Raw genomic sequence first — 14,988 nt, forward strand, 5'->3', positions numbered from 1 at the left:
AATGCGCGTCCCCGTTGGTCGTTTAGACATCTATCATCGTGCAAGCATGCTGGTCAACCTGACGTTGACGTCAGGTTGAGCATGTTTGCAGATGATTGATGAGCCTGCACTGAATGACTGCTCATTCAGTGCAGGCTCATCACAGACTGACAAACGACTGCACGATTATGTCATAATCGTGCAGTCGTTCTCATGGATGGGCACCTTAACTTAAAAAGAATCTCCAAAGATGGATAGACTCTTCTAGAGGTGCAACAAAATCATTCAAAATAATGTTTCAAACGCAGGTAAAAATAAGTATCCAACAGCAAATATGCCCCAATCATCTAACTCACCTAAAGAATATGGTTTATAAACTTTTAAGAAGCACCAGATTCAGGCACCGCTCACAATGTGATTTCTATAGAGAGACATACAGCAAAGCTCAGCTCACACTTCTACTGACAGAGATGGCACAGAACAGGTGGGCACTGCAAACAAGGGAAATCCAAGCAGTATATTCTGCCCGCAGGAGGAGACCAGCGCTATAAATAGCAGGACTGTATGTGTTTTATCACACGCATTTTCTCGGATTTCAGGTGTAACTTTCAGCCTGAGCTGATCAGCCTTAAACAGCACAGTTCGTGTTATTGTCAATTGCTTTCACTATGACAAGACTGTGCTGTAAATAGCAGTGGCGATGCCTTGCTGAGCGCGGCTTGGTTCTGCATTCTCCCCGGATCATTTTACATGAATTCTGGCATAACAATGCATCAGTTACATCAGCTGACTCGGGTTGTTTCAGGTAAAATCAGCTGTCACTCACACACAGAATTAAGACTTAGACAAGGGGCTTTTCAGCCCTGAACGATCATTTAATATAGGAAATGCTGTGTTCACATATAGCTGCGTAGTAGAGGAGGTACAGTGCAATTATACGCACTCTCTACTGACCACAAACAGCCGGGTACAATTAATAGCTCACTAAACCTTTCACAGACCTCTGAAATAGATGTTATGTTACTACATAACTATCAATAGGTTTCTACTCCTGTCCTTTGTATTACACAGTTCTCCATGGTATATACAGAATATGGGGAAATGTATTAAGCCTTGGAGAGTAATAAAGTGGAGAGCGCTAAAGTACCAAGCAACCAGCTACTAACTGTCACTTTACAGGGGATTGGTATGAAATACCGCCAGACCGGCAGAGAAGATCCCGACAGGTAAGTATTTAAAGTATTAACAAACCTAACCCCCCCCTCTCTAACCCTAACCCTCCCTTAGGGGTGCCTAACCGTAACCTCCCCTGTAAGTGTCTAAACCTAACCCCCACCTTCCCCGCAGCCTAAACCTAAGTCTCCCAGGGGGGGTGTCTAACCCTAACCTCCCCCCGGGGGTGCCTAACCCCACCCCTCCCTTCCCCTAGCCTAACCCTAACCCACCCAGGGGGTGCCTAACCCCAAGTCCCCCCCAGGAGCCACTAACCTAACCCTTCCCCCCCCCACGGCTGTTCACGGCCGCCGCCCGGCTTACCTTCGATCGGGATGCCGGGGGTCGGGCTCCCGGCATAGGTAAAATGACAGGCGTCTGGATTTGGACGCCTGTCATTAGACCCCTGCCAGGATTAGACAGTCGGGAAGCCGGTGGTCGGCATTTGGACCGTCGACTTCCTGATCTCATCCCCTTCACAGGCAGTTTTTTTTTTTAAATGACAGACGCTGGTTGGTTGGTATTTCCTCTTAACCGTATCTCTCTCCGAACTTTGGGGTCTTTGTACTAAGCCTTGGAGAGAGATAAAGTGGAATGTGATAAAGTACCAACCAATGAGCTCCCAACTGTAATTTTCAGACACAGCCTTTAAAGTGACAGTTAGGAGGTAAGTGGTTGGTACTTTTATCTCTGCCCACTTCATCTCTCTCAAAGGCTTAGTACATATCCCCGTGTTTGAAAAATGACAGCTAGGAGATGACTGGTTGGTACTTTCTCTCTCCACGGCTTTGTACATCTATCCCTATGTTTTAATGCTTTAAATCACATGGCACAATTTTCTTATGTAATATCAAGTTATCATATCGCTTTTTCATTGCATAGAATCCCGGCTGGTGATAGTCCACTGGGTTTCTGCAAGAGCCTGGCACTGCAGCAGAGTCTCTATTGTAGTCTATGTTGTTTATGCGATCAGTGTAATACAGTGCTTCCCAAACAAAGGTCCTCAAAGTCCCATAACAGTCCAGATTTTAAGAATACCCATGCTTCAGCACAGATGCTTATATACAAAAGGACTGAGGTACAAATGAGGTCTCCTGTGCTGAAGCTGGATATCCTTCAATCCTGCACTCTTAAGGTGCATACACACTAGACGATATGCTCCCTGAGCGATATCGTCTAGTGTGTCCCCGGCAGGCTGTGCTCAATGTCGTTCATGACATTGAGCACAGCCGCTGAACAATATCATTAGCGATATCGTTCAGCGCCGGGCTCTCTCACCCATTCCCTGACATGCAGCAACCTGACGAGGTCGTCAGGTTGGCCTGCATGTCAGCCCGATGAACGAGGATGACGAACGACCCGCGGGAACGCGCGTCGTCGTCATCGTTCATCTTTTTTGTGTTAAAAATGGACGATAAAGTGGACGACTGAACGATAACGATATCGTTATCGTTCAGTCGTCCACTTTAATCGCCCAGTGTGTACGCACCATTAGTGGGCTTTGAGGACCAAGCTTGGGAAGCACTGGTGTAACAGGGAAACACAGAATCAGGACGAATACAGCACATACAGGGAGGGAGGCCCCAGTATTGCACAATGACAATTTAGGATGCAAAGAGCCTCATGTGTTTTACAACAGACAACAGCAGCAGCATATAAATATGACGTGGCCCCAACTGACCACCCACACTTTTTCTAATTAGCATAAGCAGAAATAATATATGGGGGTACAAAGAAGTGTTAGATAGTGTTATAGCAGCATTATTGTATTTTAATCTATGATGCATTCACTTAGTATTTTATACCTTTCTCCATTTACTGCATGCGCCTAGGCTTTTATTAGGCTGCTGTGGTCTATAGAGGACAATGCTGGCACCTGGTGCAGAGGTAGTGGCTGCAAGGAACAGGTACTGTGCGCCGTGCCAGAATATAGCAGCACAATAAATCAGTTCTCACAAAGAGCGGTTCCGTAAGAGGACAATGTGGAAATAAACAAATGATGGTGCAAAGCCGGGCACAACATTCAGGGACAGCACAAACACATAGACACAGGTAAACGCAGACAGACAGAAATATACAAAGGCGCACATACACAGGAAATTAAAACACAGACATGCACGCACACACAGACACTCACATATAAACTTAACCAACACATATATCCAGGCATACACAAATAACACACACACACACACACACGAATAAAATGCATACAAGTGCCTACGAACACAAGAGCCTTGGATCTTCCTGCTTATAAATTTGTCAAAACAATTCACTCATATACTATTATGCAAATATTTTATCAAGTTATTAATTTTCAAAATCAGAGAAATAAAAATTCTCCACTTAAATATAATGCACTTTTAGATGTTGCTGTCTCCAAAGTATAATACAGATAAGGAAACCAATACACACACACATATATATATATATATATATATCAGTCAAAATTTGAAAAGGAATAACCTCCTAAATAATTGTCAACATTTTTATATTTACATTTTTGACATTTGACTGCTACATAAATTTCCAGATGTCCCTATACAGCATTACTGAAAATATAACATCCCTATAAGATTCCAGCTTGAAATTTGGTATGGACAATTGTAAAACATCAAGGAATAAACAAAGTTTCTGAAAACTTTAAACCATATGGTGTTTTTGGGGGAGGAAATTTGTTTTTAAATGTTTGACTCTGTGACCTTGACATATTGACATCCTTAAAGCTAGTCATGTGGTATATCAAATTAAAGCCAGTTATGTTCGGAACAAAACGTTGTTGTTTTTAAATATATTAATCATGGACTAAAAAAGTTAGGTCTTTTGTATGCTCTAAGTGCCAGAAATTGTGTTTTTTTTTTTCCTTTTATCCAACTCTTACAGCTCAAAAACGACATGAGATCTAACCATAAAACTGAAGATTTGTAACCAGCTCTAATGTCCCATTTAGTATAGAAAATGCAAGAAAGGGGGAAAAGAAGGGTAACCTGAAGTAATTTAAAAAAAAAAAAAAAAATCAGTTATGTAAAAAAAAAAAAAAAAAATTATACATACATACATATATATATATATACACATACATATACATACATACACATCCATCTATATAACCATACACGCACTAACACAATAAAGTATAAAAGAACTGTGTAGAAAAATATATATAGACCTTTTCTCCCTTTCATACACAGCATATATAAGTTACAGTATAATGTGCACCAAGATGTAGAAGATAAGCTGACACTTACAAATAGTTGAGGAAACCAGTCCGGCGCCCAGAAGTCACTGGTAGGCTGCCTGTGAATTCATGAAACTGATCTGTGAGAAGGAAAAATAAAAATAAATAAAGTTTTTTTGTTAAGACTGAATAATACAATGCAGAGTAACAGTGATAAAAACAATATATAATAAGTCTAAGTTGTCAGACGCATTACCCTAAGGTGATCGATGGGTTCTTGTTCTGAGGATAATAGGGCAGATTTATTTGGGGTAACTTGATTAGGAATGTATTCATGTGTATTAAAAAAAACAGCAACAAATTATAACTTCTACAATCTTATAATGCAAATGAGCTGGTTACCGTCCTACTATTCTCCTTCCCTAACTTATTTTCCTTCTTTCCTACTGCCTCACTAGCATTCTTGCCTCGCTTCCATCCACTGTCCTACTATTCTCCTTCCCTACTACCATATTGTCCTTCTTTCCTTCTGTTCTACTGCCTTACAAGACTACTGCTTGCTTCCCCACCATTATACTGTTCTGCTTCTCCACTCCCCTGCTCCCCCATCCTCCTACTGCCCTGCTCTCCAACCGCATTAAAGCCCTGCTTCCCCATCCATAATACTGCACTACCATCAAACTGTCCTTTTTTTTTATTCTACTGCATTACTAGCCTTCTGTCCTGCTTCCTTACTGTTCTACTACCTAAAACTATCCTACTTTCCTTCCCTACTGTTTAATAGCCCTATTATCACACCGTCTCCCTTCCCTACTACTAAATCATTCTACTGCTTTATTATCCTACTGCCTTACTATTACTATCCTACTATTCTACTGCATTGCTTCCTTGTTGTTCTACTGCCCCACTATCCTACTGTCCTTCTTCCCCACTACTATATTGTTCTACTGCCTCACTATCCTACTGTCCTCCTTTCCTACTACCATACTGTTCTATTGTCCTCCTTTCCTACTACCATACTGTTCTACTGTCCTCCTTTTCTACTGCCATACTGTTCTACTGCCTCACTATCCTACTGTCCTTCCTTTCCTTCTACTATACTGTTCTACTGCCTCACTATCCCACTGTGCTCCTTCCCTACCTCCATACTGTTCTGTTGCCTCACTATCTTACTGCCCTGCTTCCGTACCACCATACTGTCCTTATTTCTTACTGTCCTACAGCTTCACTATCCTTCTGTCCTCATGTCTTACTGTTCTACTGCCTCACTATCTTATTGTCCTCCTTTCCTACTACCATACTGTTCTATTGTCCTCCTTTCCTACTACCATACTGTTCTACTGTCCTCCTTTCCTACTGCCATACTGTTCTACTGCCTCACTATCCTACTGTCCTTCCTTCCCTTCTACTATACTGTTCTACTGCCTCACTATCCCACTGTGCTCCTTCCCTACCTCCATACTGTTCTGTTGCCTCACTATCTTACTGCCCTGCTTCCGTACCACCATACTGTCCTTATTTCTTACTGTCCTACAGCTTCACTATCCTTCTGTCCTCATGTCTTACTGTTCTACTGCCTCACTATCTTATTGTCCTCCTTTCCTACTACCATACTGTTCTATTGTCCTCCTTTCCTACTACCATACTGTTCTACTGTCCTCCTTTCCTACTGCCATACTGTTCTACTGCCTCACTATCCTACTGTCCTTCCTTCCCTTCTACTATACTGTTCTACTGCCTCACTATCCCACTGTGCTCCTTCCCTACCTCCATACTGTTCTGTTGCTTCACTATCTTACTGCCCTGCTTCCGTACCACCATACTGTCCTTATTTCTTACTGTCCTACAGCTTCACTATCCTTCTGTCCTCATGTCTTACTGTTCTACTGCCTCACTATCTTATTGTCCTCCTTTCCTACTACCATACTGTTCTTCTACCTCACTATTGTACTGTCCCTCCATCTCTACTGCCCTAGGCCCCAGCCTAAGTTTCTTCCCATAAATCTTGTTCTGGACATGGGAGAAACACACTACTTAAATCCCATTTTACAATGCAATATCTGGTCGCTAACAGGGAGAAGATGGAACAGAGCAATGTTCTGCAGATCTTTACAAAAGTCAGTAATAATCGGCAGAATATATATTACTAAGTATCTGTCAGGGGGTAGATGGAACAGAGCAATGTTCTGCAGATCATAACAAATGGAGGTCAGTAATATAATAATCTGCAGAATCTATCACTAAGTATCGGTTAGGGGGGGTAGATGGAACAGAGCAATGTTCTGCATATCTCTAACGAGCACAGCAATGTAATAATCTGCAGAATATATAACTATGCATCAGTACATGGAACAGAGCAATAACCTAAAAGGTCAGGAATTAAATAATCTGCAAATTGATAATCTGCAAATGACTATTATTGGGAATTAGTGAGGTGCTCTACGGAAGTTCTGTGTAGAGGGATGTTTTGATGTAGTCAGAACATTTATAGGAGCTGAACCCTCCCCAAGGCCTCACTACACAATAATTCCTGTCTCGTGGACGCTTTATCCGGGGTGTGCAGCGTCCCAAGACTCAGTAATTGTAGTAAAGAATGTTGAAGAGGAAAAAGTGTTTCTGTACAAAGGAAAAGGAACTGCAGCTGCCAGGAGCCATTGTCACCATCCCAACCAACCCCAAATCATTCCAGGAAGCGGAGACCACTCAGGACCACTTGCTCATTGTCTCAATCTGTGCTCCATAGCAACACAGCACTGAGTGTCAGCTCTCAGAGCAGCAGAATATACTACAGAGCCACAATCTGCATTTCATACCAAGTAGTCTTATTCCTGATGCTTCAGTGAACCGAGAATGTAATATTGCTTCATCTACATCATGCAGAATCCCGCAGACAGGCGGATGCACACAAACCCATTTCCAGAGTATCCAGTACATGGTGCCAACCAGACAGAAGTTGAGGAAACAGGAACTATTGTGTCTACAGGCAAGTGGTACTGTGCAGAGGGGGGAGACCTAGAGAACAACAACAGAGACTAATGCTGGGTACACACCGATAGATATATTGGCCGGTCAATTGATCAGCCAATATATCGTGTGCTCGTCGGCCAGTTTGTACCAGTGATATGTCTGAACAAGGTCCTACACATCCGACCCGCCGACCTACCTGACGATTGGTAAATGTATACACACTTGCCAATTCGTCTGGCTGATGTCCTGGGCATTTATCGCCCGCCCAGCTGAACTTTCAATCACCGCCGGGTCTCTGAAGCATGTGTACGGGCAATCGGCGGATCACCCGTACACACCAGCAGATGACCAATAAATCTTTCACATAGAATCGCCCATCTGCTGTGCTGCACAGCACGTTGGAGAGGTCTGTTAATGACATCGTTCACAGACATATCCGCTGTACACATCCGGCGATGCACTATAGATATATCAGCCATTCAAACGAACAGGCGATATTATCCATCTGTGTACCCAGCTTAAGAATGGCCTCCTGCATACATGAGAATGGAAGTGACACAAGAAGGAACAGGCGCCGAAACACCAACTCTTCCAACTGAAAGGGCAAATGCTAGTGGGTAGTGGGTGTCGTGTCACTTGAACCAATGTATTCCAGAACTATTAAGAACATATGACAATATCGGACAATGTCTATAACAAATTACAATAACCAGACAATGCATATAACAAATGGGAATACATTGTACTAGGCCTACAACAAATGACAATATCGGACTAGGCCTACAACAACTGAAAATATCGGATTAGGCCTACAACAACATCGGACTAGGCCTACAACAAATGACAATATCGGACTAGGCCTACAACAACTAAAAATATCGGACTAGGCCTACAACAACATCGGACTAGGCCTACAACAAATGACAATATCGGACTAGGCCTACAACAAATGGAAATAATCGGACTTAGGGGGTAAATGGAATAGCCTACAACTTGCAGCCATTGACGAGAACCCGGCGAGTCTAGCTGATGTTTTAAAGTGGCAAAACCAGATTGGCTTTGCCTTTTAAACGACTGCCCCTTAAAAACAGCGACTCCCCAGAAACGCCCCGGTGGCTGTATCGCGTAGGCTATTACATTTACTCCTAGATCTATAGCAAATGACAATATCTGACGAGGTCTGTAACTAATTACAATAATCGGACTAGGTCTAAAACAAAATGACAATATCAGACTAGGGGGTAGATTTACTAACGGGCGTTTTTTACAAAGCTGCCAGATCCTCTGCAAATTGACCATTGGTTTTAAAACTGCAATAGAAATAAATGCTAAACCAGGCTTATTTAGCATTGATTCGTGTTGCCGTTTCGAAACCATCTAACAAGACGATGATCAGCAGGCTTTGACAAACCATTCTATAGTAAATCTACCCCTGCAGCCATGGCTAAAAGTTTTGAGAATGACACAAGTATTGTTTTTCACAAAGTCTGATGCTTCAGTTTTTATGACGGCAATTTGCATATAATCCAGAATGTCATGAAGAGTGATCAGATGAATTGCAATTAATTGCAAAGTCTCTCTATACCAAGACAATGAACTTAGGGCCTGATTCAGACCGGTCGCAAGCGCTGAGCGCTCACAACCGGGTCGATGTTTGCCCATTGGGCATGCGCACGACGGAGCCGGCTCCGTTGTGCGCATGCGCGAAACCCTGCTACCGATGGCTGCTCCATCGCTCCGGGTCTCGCACCAAAGGGGGCGAGCTGTCAATGGTGATTGACTGCTCGCGCTGTTTGGTAGGCGCGGCCGGGGGGTGGATTCACAAACGGAGGCGTTCCCAAGCAAACGCCTACCATTTGTGGGCGGCCCCACTGACTTCACTGGTGATGTCAGTGGGAGAGCTTCCGGTTCTATTAGAGCCAGAAGCTCTCTGGGGCTTGCGGCCACGAGACCCTACCACAAGGGTCTCATCGCAAGCCCCATGGTCTTGACCATCGCGACCATCATCCTGGCCGCTCGCTATAGCTGTGGGTGGTCACCCACAGCTATGCGAGCAGCCAGGAGGCCACTCCAAAAAAAAAAAGCCCTGATTCAGAGCGTCCGTCTCTGAATCAGGGCCTTAATCCCAAAAACAACATTTCCAATGCATTTCAACCCTGCCAAAAAGGACCAGCTAACATCATGTCAGTGATTGTCTCGTTAACACAGGTGAGAGAGTGTTGACGAGGACAAGGCTGGCGATCACTTTGTCATGCTGATTGAGTTAGAACAACAGACTGGAAGCTTTAAAAGGAGGGTGGAGCTTGAAATTATTTTTCTTCCTCTGTTAACCATGGTTACCTGCAAGGAAATATGTGCTGCCATCATTGCTTTGCACAAAAAGGGTTTCACAGGCAAGGATATTGCTGCTAGTAAGACTGCACCTAAATCAACCATTTATCAGATCATCAAGAACTTCAAGGAGAGAGGTTCAATAGTTGTGAAGAAGGCTTCAGGGCACCCAAGAATGTCCAGCAAGCGCCAGGACAGTCTTCTAAAGTTCATTCTGCTGTGGGATCGGGGTACCACCAGGGCAGAGCTTGCTCAGGAATGGCAGCAGGCAGGTGTGAGGGAATCTTCACACACAGTGACGCGAAGACTTTTGGAGACTGGCCTGCTGTCAAGAAGGGCAGCAAAGAAGTCACTTCTCTCCAGGAAAAACATCAGGGACAGTCTGATATTCTGCAAAAGGTACTGGGATTGGACTGCTGAGGACTGGGGTAAAGTTATTTTCTCTGATGAATCCCCTTTCAGATTGTTTGGGGCATCTGGAAAAAAGCTTGTCCGGAGAAGGTAAGGTGAGGGCTACCATCAGTCCTGTGTCATGCCAACAGTAAAGCATCCTGATACAATTCATGTGTGGGGTTGCTTCTCAGCCAAGGGAGTGGCCTAGGCTGTGTTCTTAGGCAATTTTGCCTAAGAACACAGCCATGAATAAAGAATGGTACCAAAATATCCTCCCAAGAGCAACTTCTCCCAACCATCCAAGAACAGTTTGGTGATGAACAATGCCTTTTCCAGCATGATGGAGCACCTTGCCATAAGGCAAAAGTGATAACCAAGTGGCTCGGGGAACAAAACATCGACATTTTGTCTCCATGGCCAGGAAACTCCCCAGACCTTAATCCCATTGATAATTTGTGGTCAATCCTCAGGAGGCAGGTGGACAAACAAACACCCACAAATTCTGACAAAACTCCAAACATTGATTAGGCAAGAATGGGCGGCCATTAGTCAAAATGTGGCCCAGAAGTTGATTGACAACATGCCAGGGCGAATTGCAGAGGTCTTGAAAAAGAAGGGTCAGCACCGCAAATATTGACTTTTTGCATAAACTTAATGTAATTGTCAATAAAAGCCTTTAACACTTATGACATGCTTGTAATTTTACTTCAGTATACCATAGTAACATCTGACAAAAAGGTCTAAAAACACTGAAGCAGCAAACTGTGAAAACCAATACTTGTGTCATTCTCAAAACTTTTATGCCATGGCTGTAGATCTGTAACAAACGTCACTTTTGGACAAGGTGGCAAATTTACAGATTAACACCTACAAAACAGGTGTCTAATGTCAATCTCAAGACTGCAAAAAACACGTATGAGATATATATAAGAGTACATGAAACGGGTGGGTTTCTGCATATTGTAGGGGCGATTAATACAGCGAGGAGAGCCACAATTTCTCCTACAACGGTCAGGGATCCAGTTCTCCCTGAAAAGGTAACAGATGGAGCAGGTTTTCTCCCAAACAATTCCTCCACAAACACAATCAGAGCCTTTAACAGCCATGATTTCCTCCCTGCACCACAACCAGCAGTTAGGTAGTTTATTTTTAATGTTTAAGCTAAACACAAGCACATTTTGCAGTTTGTCCGTGAACAAAGGACCGTTGTTAGCAACAGACAGCTTCTTTCAGGAGCCCAAAAAACAAGGTTTGGTGAAGACTTAAAAAAAAAAAAAAACTCTGCTACTGTTCAAAATCAGACCGAGCCACCCTCTCCGCAGCACTTTCAGGAGAGACCACGTGTACAGTCAGCAGGCGTGTGACACACATGTATCATGACCAAAGAAATCTAGAGCTGCTTCTTTACGGTCTTATAGCAAGCAGCTAAGGATTGTGGGAATCTCCTAGAATGCATTGCCTTTGTGATAAACGAAAAAACATGCGTCAAGGTCCTCATAAAAGAACATTGCTTCGGGTTAAATGCTTTTACACAGGACACAAATCTAATAAAGATTATGTTCGCCTGGAACCCGCTATTGTTGCAAAGCATGCTGGTGGCAATCTCCAACAGAGAAATATGGCCATGTGGCTACTGTATGCTTCATGATTCATGTTGTAAATTTGTCATCTGCAAATTTGAATTGTCCATCGAAGGCTCTACCATCGATGGTTTATATCCATTGTTAGAAAGTCATCAATGGTTCACAAGCACAAACCTCCAGCACTAATGTACGCCACCTGGCTTCCCATATCAATGGTAAGACCAACAAACATCACCAGCAGACCATCGATAGTTGCTAGCCATCGATGGTCGATAGCCAAACCTAAAGCAAACTGTACAAAGAGGAGATGGTCAACACTGGGGTACATAATTGTAACAAAGATTGATCGGAGTGCACCGTTACCAACTCGCAGGGCTGACAGCGTCACAATATGGGAACACCAGCCATTAACTGCACCAATAAGCGTAGAGTAAACAGTTAATGATACCCCATAACCAGTTCAGTAAACACTTCCAATAATAATAATAATAATAATAATAATAATAATAATAATAATAATGTTATTTATGTAGCACTTCTCTCCTAATAGGACTCAAGGTGCTTTACAGCACAAAATACAAAACAAGCTTAACAATGGACATTAGAGAAATGCTTGGGTGAACAGGTGTGTCTTGAGTCTATTTTTGAAGGACTCTAGAGTGGAGACATCTCGAACTGTGGGGGGGGGGGAAGAGAGCTCCATAGAGTCGGAAACACAAAGCTGAAAGCTTGACCCCCAAAAGAATTCCGGGAGATTCTAGGTACTGTTAATAGTCCTTCATCAACGGATCGCAGTAATCGAGTGGGACAGTAAGGGATCAGAAGCTGCTTCAAGTACCCTGTGCCCTTGTCATGTAGGGCTTTGAAAGTCTGTAATCCAATCTTGAAAACGGTTCGCCATCTTACAGGCAGCCAGTGAAGGGAGTAGAGATTGGGTGTTATGTGGCTGGAACGGGGCTGGTTGGCTAATAGCCTGGCAGCTGCATTTTGTACCATCTGCAAGTGGTGCAATGCTTTTGCTGGGAGACCAAGGTAGAGGGCGTTGCAGTAGTCTAGGCGTGAGGACATAAATGCATGTATGACTGAGGGAATTAAATGCTTGATTCTGGCTATATTCCTCAGATAAAAGAAGGAGGATTTGATTGTGGCCCATACCTGATGTTCAAAAGGGTCAATAACAAAATATTTAGCAATTTGTAATATTTTTCTTTTATTTTCCTCTCAACAAAAAGTTTAATTTGCCACCTAGATATAGGGTGTGACCAACACTCAGGTAGCAAACTGTGTGTCACTGTAAACACATGTAGGAATTAAGATTAATTAAACGTAACCTTCTGTAGAGTGGTATAACTACTTCACAGCAGCTAATCTATCATCAGGCTCCATCGAGGATTCCCTCACATACAGCTAAATCCATTGTCCATACGGGTTGGGTACGGGACCCCGGCAGTCAGCATTCCAACAGGGTTAGTATACTGACACTTGTCGGTCAGTATCCTCACCCTACCCTAACCATCCCCGATGCCTGACCCTAACCTCTCCCTCCCCACACCCTAAACCTAACCTCCCCCTTTAGTGCCTAAACTCTAAGGGGTCTAGTTACTAAGCAGTCTTAGGAGTCAGAGTGAAAAGTGATAAGAAAGTGATAAGGTACCAGCCAATCAGCTCCCAACTGTCATTTTTCAAACACAGCCTGTGAGATGGCAGTTGGGAGCTGACTGGCTGGTACCTTATCACTTTTCACTCTGTCTCCTAAAGGTGCATACACACTAGACGATATGCTCCCTGAGCGATATCGTCTAGTGTGTCCCCGGCAGGCTGTGCTCAATGTCGTTCATGACATTGAGCACAGCCGCTGAACGATATCATTAGCGATATCGTTCAGCGCCGGGCTCTCTCACCCATTCCCTGACATGCAGCAACCTGACGAGGTCGTCAGGTTGGCCTGCATGTCAGCCCGATGAACGAGGATGACGAACGACCCGCGGGAACGCGCGTCGTCGTCATCGTTCATCTTTTTTGTGTTAAAAATGGACGATAAAGTGGACGACTGAACGATAACGATATCGTTATCGTTCAGTCGTCCACTTTAATCGCCCAGTGTGTACGCACCATAACACTGCTTAGTAACTAGACCCCCTAACCCTCTCCCTAACCCCATTACTTACTGTCGGGATGCCGGCACCGGGATTCTGACAGTTGTCCGGATTCCAGCGCCAGCATCCCGACTGTCGGTATATTGACCGGATCCCGTCCATACATTTTATATTGGGTCTGGTAATAAGGGGGCTCAGAATCAGAGGAAAGAACATCTTTGGGTCCGTTTCATCTATAGGTTACATAATAAAGCACAATGGAATATATGCTAGTGCTAGATTAGTAAAATGTTAATACATAGATATCTTAGGGGCAGTATTCAATTAGACGCGAAAAGCCCTTTTCGGCGAAAAAGTTTTCGCCGATGACGTCATTTCGCCAGGCGAAAAAGTATTGATGTATTCAATTCCAAATACTTTTCGCGTACGCGAAAACGCAATGCAATGTAATAGGCGAAAAAGATTAGCCTATGAATAGGTGGTGAAAAAAAGGGCAGAATTGCGGTTTTGGGTGCAAACGTCGGGAAACCACTCAGCACCCTTGGGACAGCCCCCCAAAGCATAACTGTGTCAAAAAAATCCTAACACCCCAAAAAATTACTTTGAAAAAGGGGGCAAAAAAAAATAAACAAAGTCAGGGTACAAACTTCAAAACTAGCGAAATAAGCTCTGCAAGTATGGGGGAGGTGCTTTTTTGATTGCAGGTGCTTGCTGAAGGTGCGTTTTTTAAAAACTTTACTTTTGCGATTTTTAACCATGCTAGCACCCATTTTCATGTACCCCAAATTTGCTGGGACTAGTTATTTTCTCCAAAAAAACTGCTAAATGCTATTCTACACCCCTTGTGCAAAGACGCTAATCAGCAGCTATTGAGAGCATTTAAGTGCCCCAAATACCTTCAGCAGGGCTATTCGGGGGAATCTACATTGATCCCCAATGTTAGAGCATCTTTTTGGGGGTGTCAGGCTGATTTCCCCAAATCTGACAGCACTTTTCGTCTGTTTGCGTTTCGCCGGGTCCCGTTTTCACGCCCTTTGGAATTGAATAGGGCGAAAAGCAAGGCTGCGAACGAAAAGCTTTCGCCTCCAAAACACGCGAAGTCGGCGAAAAGTAGATTCCGCCGACGGCTGCGAAATTATTGCGACTAATTGAATAAGGGCCTAGGTATCATATGTGTGACATTAGTCTCCGCTTTCAGTCGTACAGTCCAGGTATTTTTCATGGTCTTGTACTGTATTATAATGGCACT

General features: G+C 43.6%; 1 protein-coding gene across 13 annotated transcripts in view; it reads right to left on the reverse strand.

Annotated features, from left to right (window-relative positions):
- The window catches only part of SOX6 (SRY-box transcription factor 6), a 448,338-nt gene that overhangs the window by 386,995 nt on the left and 46,355 nt on the right, over positions 1-14,988 (reverse strand). For 12 of the 13 annotated variants that reach the window (XM_088450327.1, XM_088450324.1, XM_088450321.1 and 9 more), the window contains exon 2: positions 4,440-4,509. The gene's annotated coding sequence lies outside the window, so the exon portion shown is untranslated. Of the gene's footprint in view, positions 1-4,439; positions 4,510-14,988 lie in introns of those variants that run through there. The other variant, XM_088450328.1, reaches the window with a different exon arrangement.

Source organism: Taudactylus pleione, unplaced genomic scaffold (assembly GCF_031769625.1).
Source record: "Taudactylus pleione unplaced genomic scaffold, aTauple2 ptg000515l, whole genome shotgun sequence".
Classification (NCBI taxonomy): Eukaryota; Metazoa; Chordata; class Amphibia; order Anura; family Myobatrachidae; genus Taudactylus; species Taudactylus pleione.